The sequence below is a fragment of the Bos taurus genome, chromosome 13, assembly GCF_002263795.3.
Source record: "Bos taurus isolate L1 Dominette 01449 registration number 42190680 breed Hereford chromosome 13, ARS-UCD2.0, whole genome shotgun sequence".
Classification (NCBI taxonomy): domain Eukaryota; kingdom Metazoa; phylum Chordata; class Mammalia; order Artiodactyla; family Bovidae; genus Bos; species Bos taurus.
In genome coordinates, this window is record NC_037340.1 from 32,353,728 (window position 1) to 32,366,371 (window position 12,644).

The following is a 12,644-nucleotide window of genomic DNA, read 5'->3' on the forward strand; positions in this document are numbered from 1 at the left end:
TAAACAGGGATCCTTAAATGGCATTAAGGGGTCTACGAAGACCCTCAAATTGTTTGCAAAATGTTGTCTCCATTTGTGTTTATACCTTTTTTTTTTTTTTCCTGGGAAGAAAATAGCTAGATTTTCAAGAAAGTCCACGACTCACAAAAGACTAACAGGACTTCCCTAGTGGTCCAGTGGTTAAGACTTTGAGCTCCTAATGTAGGGGGCCCGAGTTTGATCCCTGGTCAGGAAACCAGATCTTGCGAGGTGAAACTAAAGATCCCATGTGCTGCAGCCAAAAAAACAAGAGAGAGACTAAGAAGCAGCATATTGATTAGTAAGGAGTTTGCAATACCCCAACTTAATGAGGTTGTAAGCTAAGCTAAGCTAAGTCACTTCAGTCGTGTCCGACTCTTAGCGACCCCATGGACTGCAGCCTACCAGGCTCCTCTGTCCATGGGATTTTCCAGGCAAGAGTACTGGAGTGGGGTGCCCTTGCCTTCTCCAAATGAGGTTGTAAGAGGTGGGCAATTGTGAGAAAGCTTTCTGGGAACAAACGACTTTCTCTCGTGCCTTGGACAGGAGAAAACAAATTGCTTTTATTTTCTTGGTAAGAACAAAGCATGTTCCATTTGAGGACGTTTCGATGGAAACAATGGCTACAGTGTCATAGCAGTGTGTGGTTAATTATACTGAAAAAACTTTATATATGTATTTTTTTTTCTTTCAAGACACAAGAGAAACAAGAGAGAATTAGAAATATGGAAGAGGAGAAATATAAGAGTGAGCATGATTTACAAATTCTTTACACAAGTCATTTTCTTTAGAATTCAGAGCTACATTTTCACAGAAAGTATTTTGGACTTCAGACATTTGTCTCATACTTAAATGTCTTATCCTTTCAAGAAACTGTCTGTATCAGTAGGATGCTGAATACACCTCACATTATCCACTCAAACATACAATCAAATAGATGTCATCTGTATCTACGTATGTACTCAAACTCAGTAACGTATTAAGCATGGGGTGGGGGCGGGTAGAGAAGTTTTCTAAAATGGAGAAGAGCAGTTTTGTTCGCTTTTTACATTTATTTTTGGTTTTGGTGGTTGTAGTCCATTTGTTTTTTTTTTTTTAAACCAAAAATTCTTTCTGGGGATTAAATGTTTAAGTGCTCTCCACACTGGCTTTGCACTTGTTTTCATCAGAATTCAGCAGTCAGAAGATTCTTAAAGGATATTTTTTTCCCCCAGTTGAACTCAAAACAATATGAAGAGTCTTTGACTTGATCTCTAAAGATAAAGATGGTATCTCTAGAGACTGGGAATGTCTTGATGTGTCTATTTTCAGTGTTCACTTGGGCATCTGTTTGTGTATTTACCTATTTGTTCATCACATACACCATCAGCATCTCATACATATCCCAGGTGTTGAGCTAGGTCTTGGAGATTCAAATGTGGGTGAGAAGCTGTGCTGGTCCATGAGAAGAAGTACACAGTCTAATGGAGGTCCAGGCACACAATCATTTTGGAGGGATTTTTTTTTTGATGTATAGTTGATGCATGCTATTATATAAATTACAGGTGTATAGTATAGTGGCTTGCGATTTTTGAAAATTATTCTCCATTTATAATTATTATAAAATATTGACCATATTCCCAATATTGTACAATATAATCTTTACAGCTTATTTTATGCCTAATGGTTTATACCTCTTAATCCCCTACCCTTGTTGCCCCTCTCACCCCACTGGTAACTACTGAAGTGAAGTGAAGTCAGTCGTGTCTGACTCTATGACCCCATATAAAATGCATGGAATTCTCCAGACCAGAATACTGGAGTGGGTAGCCTTTCCCTTCTCCAGGGAATCTCCCCAGGGATCGAACCCAGGTCTCCTGCATTGGAGGCGAATTCTTTACCAGCTGAGTCACAAGGGAAGTCCAAGAATACCAGAGTGGGTAGCCTATCCCTTCTCCAGCTGATCTTCTCAACCCAGGAATTGAACTGGGGTCTCCTGAATTGCAGAAGGATTCTTTACCAACTGATCCATCACCATTAATTTGTTCTTAATGTCTGTGAGTCTGCTTTGTTTTTGTTCTATTCACTAGTTTGTTGTATATTTTAGATTCCATGTATGAGTGATATTGTACAGTATTTGTCTTTCTATACCTGACTTATTAGTTAGAATATGGATTTAGACCCTCCAAGTCCACCTGCTGCTGCTGCTGCTGCTGCTGTTGCTTCAGTCGTATCCGACTCTGTGCGACCCCATAGACAGAAGCCCAAAAGGCTCCACCGTCCTTGGGATTCTCCAGGCAAGTCCACCTATGTTGCTGCAAATGGCAAAATTTTGTTCTTTCTTATGGCCGAACAACATTGGGTTGTATATATACCACGTCTTCTTCACCCATTCATCTGTTGACTTCCATATCTTGGCAATTGTAAATAATGCTGGTATGAACATTGGGGTACAGGTATCTTTTTAATTAATGTTTTCTCTTTTGGGGGGGATATATACCCAGGAGTGGAATTGCTGGGTCATATGGTAGTTCTATTTCAGTTTTTTGAGAAACCTCCATACTGTTTTTACACCGACTGAATCAGTTTACATTCCCAGCAACAATGTGTGAAGGTTCCATTTGCACTGCATCCTTGCCAATGCTGCGTTCTTTTCGATCATGACCATGCTGACAGATGTGAGGTGATATCTCATTGTGACTTTGATTTGCATTTCCCTGATGATTAGTGACACCGAGCATCTTTTCATGTGACTGTTGGCCATCTGTATTTCCTGTTTGGAAAACTGTATACTCAGGTTTCTGCCCATTTTTCATTTGAGTTTTTTTTGATGTTGAGTTGTATGAGCTTCCAAAATCATTTTTAACATAATCTAGTTCTTAAAGACACTGTCTCTGAATACAGTCACATTCTGAGGTTCTGTGTTAGGGCTTCAACATATGAATTGGAGAGGAAGGCACAATTCAGCCTGTAGCATGCTTCTACAACACTTTTTTTTTTTTTTTTCCACTGATCATCATATTTGCAGGGTTCTCCAGACAGTGAAACTAAAAGGTCTATCTATACATCTATTTATCAATTATCTATATCTGTATATCTATCTATGTATCATCTATCTCTCATTTATCAATTACCTACCATCAGTCTATGTTATTATTTTCTACTGATTCTATTTCTTTGAATCCAACTGATATGCCATTCTTATACTGACATCACTGATTATATTATTTGTAAATATATTATTCCACTAAACCCAAACTACATATATTCCAAATTCAATGTTCATTTACCCTGGTTCTCAAAAATGCTCATGGTCTTTCCAGCAGGACTTAATACAAGAGAAAGTTTGACAGGGGCGTAGTTGAAATAGACAGTCTGAATCTATTATGGTTACAATCTCTTATTTCTGCAGATTTAAGAAACACGACCACATGAAAATATTTCCATGGTCCCTCCCAGGGGTTTGGAAGGGACCCATGTGAGTGAGGGGCCCCAAAGGTTAAGCTTTATTTGTTTCATTATAGAACAACTCTTAGTATCAGGAACAGCTTCTGATAGGTGGAGACTGAGCAGAGCCTGATGAGATGATAGAATCTTGAGGTGTAAGGAAGGAAGGTAGGAATGGATGCCAGAGAGAGGAAGAACTTGGGCAAAGCCACTGAGATAAGAAACAGCTTGTTGTCATTAAGTAGTGTTCTTACCTGGAGAATCCCAGGGAGGGGAAGCCTGGTTGCCTGCCGTCTATGGGGTCGCACAGAGTCGGACACGACTGAAGCGACGCAGCAGCAGCAGGAAAGTGAGATGCACGTGGCAGGGGCTGGAGTTTAGGAATTGCCTCAAATACTGACAGGAAGTCATCTTCTGTGTGGTCCTCCCTACACCTGACCTAAATTCAGAGCATCCTGATATCATGTCAGACGCTACCCACCTGACCTGACCAAGGAAACGACCTAACTACTACTTTGCCTTAAAACACAAATAATCAAAGCTGTATGTGTGACATGGCTTAACGTAGGAAGGCCTTCAGAAATAACACTTCTTTTTGACTGAGACACTCAAATTTGGGGCCATTAAGTTACTGTAGTAAACTTAGTAAGCATTAGGATCAGAGAGAAAAGGGTGAATTGGGAGAGTAGCACTGACATATCTACACTGCCATGTGTAAAACAGAGAGCTAGTGGGAAGCTGCTGCACAGCACTGGGAGCCCAGCTCCGTGCTTTGTGACGACCTGGAGGGCTGGGATGGGGTGGTTGGAGGGAGGCTCAAGAAAGAGGGGATATGTGTATACATAGAGCTGATTCACATTGTTCTACAGCAGAAACTAGCACAACATTGTAAAGCAATTATACTCCAACAAGAAAATAATAAAATTAAAAATAAATAAAAACAGTCTCCCCCTTACCAAAAAAAAAAAAAGAATTAGGCTCAGATATACCCCCACCCCACGACTTAGATTATATAACTACGGGATGCATAGAACAATTATTGGCTTGTCTCTATAACAAAATTAAAAGTAGAAAATTCTATCTTAATTATAGAAACCTTTGTATTATTGAGAATATAAACCACCTACATTTTTGAGAATTTATCTTCTGCAAATAACTTAAGAAAACTCTGTTGTATTGGCTGTAAATGGGTGTTTCAACACTGATTGCATATGGTAAACACCTGAGCCCCACTCCAGGCCCATGAAACTAGAACCCGGGGTGGGACTCATGCATTGGCTTGACTAGCAAAACAGAACAAACAGATAAGAACTCCCTGGGTGATTCATGAAGTTCGTGGTGACAAAATGATGTTAAATAGTACTTCCATGCAGAGAAGGCAATGGCACCCCACTCCAGTACTCTTGCCTGGAAAATCCCATGGACAGAGGAGCCTGGTAGGCTGCAGTCCATGGGGTCGCTAAGAGTCGGACACAACTAAGCGACTTCCCTTTCACTTTTCACTTTCATGCATTGGAGAAGGAAATGGCAACCCACTCCAGTGTTCCTGCCTGAAGAATCCCAGGGACGGTGGAGCCTGATGGGCTGCCGTCTATGGGGTCGCACAGAGTCCGACATGACTGAAGCGACTTAGCAGCAGCAGCAGCAGCAGCAGTACATCCATGAAGGTTAATTATTCAGGATTCCCTATGAGGTCTAAATTCTTGAAAATATGAATATAGTAATGTCACTCACAATTATGGAAGATCAGTTAGTAAATTTTCTGATGTAGAAAAGCTACCCTCAATATAGTTTTATTTCTTAATTTTCTTTTTAATTTATTAACAAAGAGAGGATATGATCCAAAATAATAGCATCATAATGAGTCTTTTTTGGAGAAGGCAATGGCACCCCACTCCAGTACTCTTGCCTGGAAAATCCCATGGACGGAGGAGCTTGGTGGGCTGCAGTCCATGGGGTCGCACAGAGTCGGACACGACCGAGCGACTTCACTTTGACTTTTCCTTTCATGCATTGGAGAAGGAAATGGCAACCCACTCCAGTGTTCTTGCCTGGAGAATCCCAGGGACGGGGGAGCCTGGTGGGCTGCCGTCTGTGGGGTCACACAGTCGGACACGACTGAAGCGACTTAGCAACAGCAGCAGCAATGTGTCTTTTTATACTTCTGGTTTTTCTCATTGTGTCCAACTATCAAATGAGAAAATTTCCTCAAAACAATATTTTGGATTTTAGATGTTATCATGAAAATGTTTTAGGAGACTTCTTACACTGGAAATGTTGCCCAAACCTCTCAACAACATAGCAGGAACACATATTTTGGTATTAGAATTTCCTTAGCATTTTGTAAATAATGTTTTTCATTTAGAAGGGAACACTGACAGGCAACTTTTTTCAACAAAAGGTGACACTGACATTGGAAAGGCTTTCTGAGCTGGCTGGAGATCCTGGCTGTGCTGTGGGACCTTTAAAATGCTCAAGTTATTCATGGCAGGTCTGCTCAGTTAGGGTTTGGCAAAGACTGTTGATCTCATTCAACTTGCTCTGCGGGTTTGAGTTAACCCTTCTCCTTGTGGGTCTGGTTACAGCTCACATACAAACAGTTCTCTATGAAACAAAGTTCAAGAAACCTGTGATGCTACCATGTTCTTTTTTCTGTTGACTTAATTTTATTTTTCTTCAAGGGCAGGAAAGTTCAAAACTGCCTGGGCTTGCTCCTAATTCAGGGTTTTGGCAGGGGTTCTCAAACTTTGATGGGCATAAGAGTCTCTCAGAGAGCTCATTTAAAATAGAGAGTCCTCTGGGCCCCTGCTTGTGATTCTGACTAAGTAGATGTGGGTCCAGTCCTGGAATCTGCATTTCAACAAGCATCCCAGGGGATTCTGATGCCCTCAGGATGTGATTTTGATGAGCAATCTATTCTGGAATCATTTTTATGTGAAGGTATCATTTTCCCCAAAGCTATTATGAATTTCAAATAATCCACGAGGTCAAAGCCATATAACCAAACAGCATGGAAGTTAATGAAAACTGCAGTTTTTCAATTCTTTCTATTAATCAGAAATTGTTGGTGCTAAAATCCACTTCTTTACTTCTTTTCTGAACTCCCTTATACTCTCTGCTATGGACTGAATATACACAGTCCCCCTACCAAATCCATATAGGTTGAGACCTAACCCCCAAAGTGATAGTACTTGGAGGTAAGGTCTCTGGGAGGTGATTGGGTCATGAAAGCAGAACCCCTATGAATGGATTAGCTAGTGCCCTTATGAAAGAGATCCCACAAAGGGAAGACCATCTTCTATTAACTAGGAAGCTGGTTGTCACCAGACACTGAATCTGTTGGCACCTCAGTCTTGGACTTCCCAGCCTCCATAACTGTGAGGAATGAATTTCTGTTGTTTATAAGCCACCATGTATCTTGTTATAGAAGCCCAAATGAATTAAGATATTCTCCCAAGGCTGCAGCATTCTTATAATCCCTTCCACAATCACCATGAATGAGGATGTGTGAGTTGACAATTTGCCTCTCTTATCCAGTCTTAGACTACAAACTCCAGGAGGGGAAAGGCCTGACATTATGTGAACCTGGGCAGATCCCTAGATCTTTGGGAAAAGAACCATTTCTCTGTGTTGTCGGTAATAACAAAACTGTTTATCACCATAGAGACTCTCACTTCATGGAAACATCAGTCTCCCTTGGTCAGTTTGCTCATCTTCTAAAAGGGAGTGAATGGGAACCTTCTCACGCTCAGGACCATCTTAACTCTATAATCCAGTTGTGCTGTCTTGAGATGTGAGAGAGCAGGAGAAACCTCATCAACTTCTCTGAGAAAAATTGCCATCCATATTTCAAAGAAGATCCTGTCTGTTTTCCTCCAGTTTTCTGGAAATCAGAGTAACACTTGGCTCTAAAGGTCACAGGGAAACTGATGAAGTCCCTTTCAAATGCCAGGCCCAGTGGCAGGCAATCACATGCATTCCAGCTGCTCCTGGAGTGTGTTCTGCTTATTGCTATGTGCCACCCTGGGGGTTAACTTCCCAACTCAGGGCCTGACTCTTGAACTGGTGTGGATCCAGGAGGAGGATCTGAAGTCTCCAGTGGAGAAGAAAAGAGGGTATTGGATTGACAGTGCCTAGGAATCTACTTCTCCAAATGGGAGAGTTCATTCACCTGGCAAGGTTTGACTCCCTCCAGGAAATACCGGGCTACAGGATGGGCTAAACCTGTCCAGTCTATGCGTTTGTGTTATTGATCTCTGGTCTCATAATAAAATGTCGTTATTTTCTCCGGACTTGTCCAGGCTTCTATCTGGGCCTTTGCTGCTGTGTGTCCATAGGCTGTAACTAGAGACGGATTACTTAAGAACTATTTTTGTTGGAAGTCTGTTCCCATATACTGGGCACCCCGCCAGCCCCCTACCTGTGCTGTGAACCACCTCTCCTTATGAACCACAGCCTGGCCAGATACACCTGTGCTCATATCAAGTCCCTACGGTGGATGCATCACAAAGCAGGTACTGGGACTCCCACTTTTGAAACCGAGCAGGACCCCAGGGTCCTTGCCCCTCTCCCCACAGTGTCCTCAGCCTGCCTTTCATCTGTGGTAAAATTTCAGCCAAAGATTCAAAGTTTAATCAGAGAAGTGAGAAAATGCAGAAAAAAAGGAAAATAATCAAAGGAGATCAAATAGTAATAATGTCATTAAGTATAGTTAAGAACATTTAATTCCTTCTCAAGGGCTGTATATACTATTCTGAGCCATATCCCATGAGCTGTCTTATAGATACTGAAACCCCCACCAAGTGGAAGAAGTTAACTACATGGTGACCAGTCTCTAGCCATGACAAAAGTTGCCGAAGTTCCAAGGATTGGCCTCAAGGAAATGGAAACTGATCAACCTCGGAACTGAAGATTAACTGTACTTAAAACAATCAAGATGATGCTGGTCAGACCACCAATGACCAATTTCAAGATGACTGTCAGAGCTGACTGTGCTATTCCTGCGTGTAGCCCCTTCCCTCCAGCTATAAAAACTCTTGCCCACTGATTATGGAGGAGGCGTGGGCAGTCAGTCTTTGGACAGACATCTGTCCCACACTCTCCGGTTGCCAGCATCCAAAATAAAGCAAGCTTTCCTTTCCACCAGTCTGGCCTTTTTTTTGGCTTTTGAGGGCTGAGCAGCTAGTCCTGGGTTCAGTAACACTTTGACTATCCACAGGGCCACGCCCTACCCAGCAAAAACACCCAAGCCAAACTTGCAGAGCTTGAAGGAAGCAGACCCAGTTTGGGACCTCAGCCTGAGCAGCTGACAAGGACTCTGCTGCCAAGTGACAGAGAATCTGGCACAACCTCCAAGGGGCCTCAGCCAACTGGAACTTGTGTAGTCACCGTGTTCCCCGGAGCTCATCTTCATGATGTGTTCCATCACTGGACTTGTTTCTCTTCCTCCTAGCCACATCTCTTCCTCGACAAGCAGGAAAATCTCAATTCTCTGGGGTTTCCATGGGGGCCAAGAGGAGCAAGGAATACATGTCTTGGGAAGCCAGACAGTATCAGGTAGCTTTTCCTGAAGCTGATCTTCAAAGAATCCAAGCCACTGTGTTCTTCTGGACAGTCTTCAACCAAGTGTATTCCACAGCGCCAAGCCTCAGGATGTCAAAGACCCAATGTCCCAGCTCAGAGATCATTAAGTAGAGGGAACAAATTCTCCCTTCCTTTGCCCTTTTTTTAAAAAATATTTTTTGACATGGATCATTTTTAAAGCATTTACTGAATTTGTTACAATATTGCTTCTGTTTTATGTTTTGGTTTTTTGGCCTTGAATCATGTGGAATCTTAGCTCCCCTAACCAGGGATCGAACCCACCCTCCCTGCCCTGGAAGGTGAAGTCTTAACCACCGGACTACCAGGGAAGTCCTTGCCTTTTTGTTTTGTTCAGGCCCTCACTAGATTGAGATTTACTCTGTTGAATTCTACAGTCTAAAGAGGTTCACATGGGAAATGCTACGTGGCCCCAAAGAGAAGCTGAGTTTCTGTAAGTTCTAATGTAATAGAAAGCTGGATTTCTTTTTTTGTTTTTTAATTAAAAAAAATTTTGCCATGCCACGCAGCAAGTACGGTCTTAGTTCCTCAACCAGGGATCGAAACTGAGCCCCTGCTTTGGAAAGACAGAGTCTTAACCACTGGACCACCAGGGAAGTCCTGGAAGCTGAGTTTCAATCATAAATTATCATATATTGACCTGATAGTTACTCTTAGGCCTCAACAGGGCCACAGGGTGCCCAGATAAGTGGTTCAACACAACCCATATTCTGGGTGTGTCTGTGAACCTGTGTCTGGATGAGATCAGCATTTGAATCAGTAAACTGAGTAAACCGGGTTGTCCTCCTTAATGTGGGAAGGGATCATTATTCAATCTGTTGAGGGCCTGAATTTGCTCTCTTGGGGTGACAAGACATCAGAGTGCCTCCAACTGAGAGAGAAGAGCTTCAGTCTCAGCAAGGATTCTGAGCCCCACACACAATGGAAACAGGAGAAGCACTAAACAAGAGCAGACCACAGGAATTAGGATGAGAAGATTCTTAGCCAGTTCCAGAGGGTATCACTGATTAGGTGTCCCTGGTGTTTGACCTGGGACTTTTGATCCAGTTCAGGATGGAATTTCTCTCCAGCCAGTTGACAAGGAGGCTCAGAGTTAGATTTAGCATAAGAATATAAAAAGCCATATTTCTCATGCACGTGGGTGCTACTCTGACTTTCAACAGTTTTGTGAATCAGTATCAACCCATCTATTTAAACCATTTGGGAAAGTAATAGTTTTGTTCAGTATTGGACAGATAAGTTTAACAAATTAACTGAAAATAGATTCTCATTCCCCAGTGATTTACATTTTGACATCTTGTGGGAAAAAATCACTTGCTGGATTGGCTTGAGGTGTGTTTCCAAAGGGTGGGACTTCTGCCCACCTTCAGGACTCAAGAGCACTCTCGTACTTCCGCGTCTTACCTGTGTTGGCATATTCCACTGCCAGGTCCTTCCCTGTTCCTAACAGTAAGAATTCCATCCATTCAAAGACATACTCTGATTCCACATTTATCAGTAGACTCAAAAAATGTGGATTCCTCTGTTTGCAACCGCTGATAATCTTAAGTCAGTGCAGTGAAGTGTTTATATTATTGTTTACTGCTTGTGGTCACTATTTTCTATTGATGGGTTCCCCCTATTTATCAAATACAATGTGTAACACTAGGAACACAAAAATAATTACGACCCGTGCCCCATTGATGGGTGCAGCTAAGACGTAACAAGATGTAAACACATGGATTAGCATACCATGAGGCAAATGGAATAAAGTATCACAAGGCACAGATGATGGAGATTCTACCACACATGAGAGTCATGGAAGGCTTTTTAAAGCAAGTGGTATTTGAGCTGGGCCTTAGGAAAACAAAAACTAGACTCAACAGCTCAGAGGAGAAAGGGCTTTTCCAGTTTGAGAGAATATCATGAATACTAGAACCTGGGGAAATTCAGTGTAACAGAAGCAAAAGTGGCCTGGAGAAGAAGCCAAGGAAGACTTCTCTGGTGATCCAGTGGTTAAGAATCTGCCTGCCATGCAGGAGACACAGATTCGATCCCTGGCCTGGGAAGATTCCACATGCTGCGGGGCAAGTAAGCCCACATACTGCAACTAGAGAAAGCCTGTGCACAGCAATGAAGACCCAGCACAGCCAAAAGTAAATATTTTTTTAAGGGGTGGGGAGAGAAAAAGAAGGAACTGAAGTGGAAGGGACTATAGAGTGAATTACATGGAATTACATCACAGAGCTTATAGAATGATTGCAGTGTGATGACTGAGCTCTTATACGTGCCAGGTACTAAAATGTCCAAGGGCAGATGATAAATGCATCTTAAAAGGGAGAGAAGAAGGCTCAGAGGTCCCATAAGAAGTCCTACTCGGGGCCAGTATTCAGTATTCTTTCCACAGGTCTCTGGCTCCTATTACCAGCACGGCCTGCTTTAAGGAATTCTAGAAACTAGTCTAGTGGTTTTCAAATGTGTTCTCAAGAACCCTCAGATGTTATGGAATCCAGAAACAATAAAGAATACCTCCAAAACACAATCATCACTCTTCTCAGATTTACATATTTGGGTGACCTCTAAGAATTTCTTTCAAAAAAAGAGTTTTGCTGCTAAAACAAATAATTTAAAAAGGAAAGTCATTGATTTAGTCAAATCCTTTCTTTTAAAAATGATTTTTCCTCCATTGTGCAAGATGATACATTTGTTATAGAAACTTTGGAAAATATTGAAAATGGAAAGAAAAATCACCTATGTTCCTACCACCAGTGGGGAGCTACAATTAATACTTTATAGTCAATACTTTTGCCACAAATATATTTGACATAGTTATGATCTAAATAGCATTATACATAAGTGTTTAACAACTTTTTAATTATATAATGTGCCTAATAATTACACAAATATTAGAAGTCTTTTCATGCCAAGATGAAAATCCATTGAATAATAAGCAGTGAACAATTTATTTTGTAAATGCTCTTGAATGTCATTAGTTTATTCAACATAAATGTTGAATCATTTTTTCTTGGCAAGATTTTAGTTCACATTTTTTTTAAAGTCATCAGGTTAAAGGATATTCAAAAGACAAATTTTAGCCCAAGTCACATACTTTTGACATATTTAACTATGAATACCAAAGTTACTATCTTAAAAGTAGAATAAAATGTTCAGTAAGGATTCTACTGTTTTCCTAAAAATATTCTAGAAACTGCCACGTTTTAAGTGTGTGGAGAAAAAATACATTTGATGGTTGCATACTTTATGGAATATCTTTTCATCTCAAATTACAAAGGATAAGTTCTCAATTTTAGAATCAAACAAATGAGAAGTTGAATTTTTTAAAAGACACAATTCCCAGTGGTTTGGACCAGTACTCAAGATTCTGAAGGAGTACTAAATGTTAAATACATCCTTTGGTAACGTCTATGGTGGCAGTAGTGGTAAAGAACCCATCTGACAATGCAGAAGGCGTGAAACTTGGGTTCCATCCGTGGGTCAGGAAGATCCCTTGGAGGAGGACATATCAACCCACTCCAGTATTCTTGCCTTCAGACACGACTGAAGCGACTTAGCACACATAGCTAACTCCAGGAGGACTTTGAAACCAGTTGGAGAGTGAT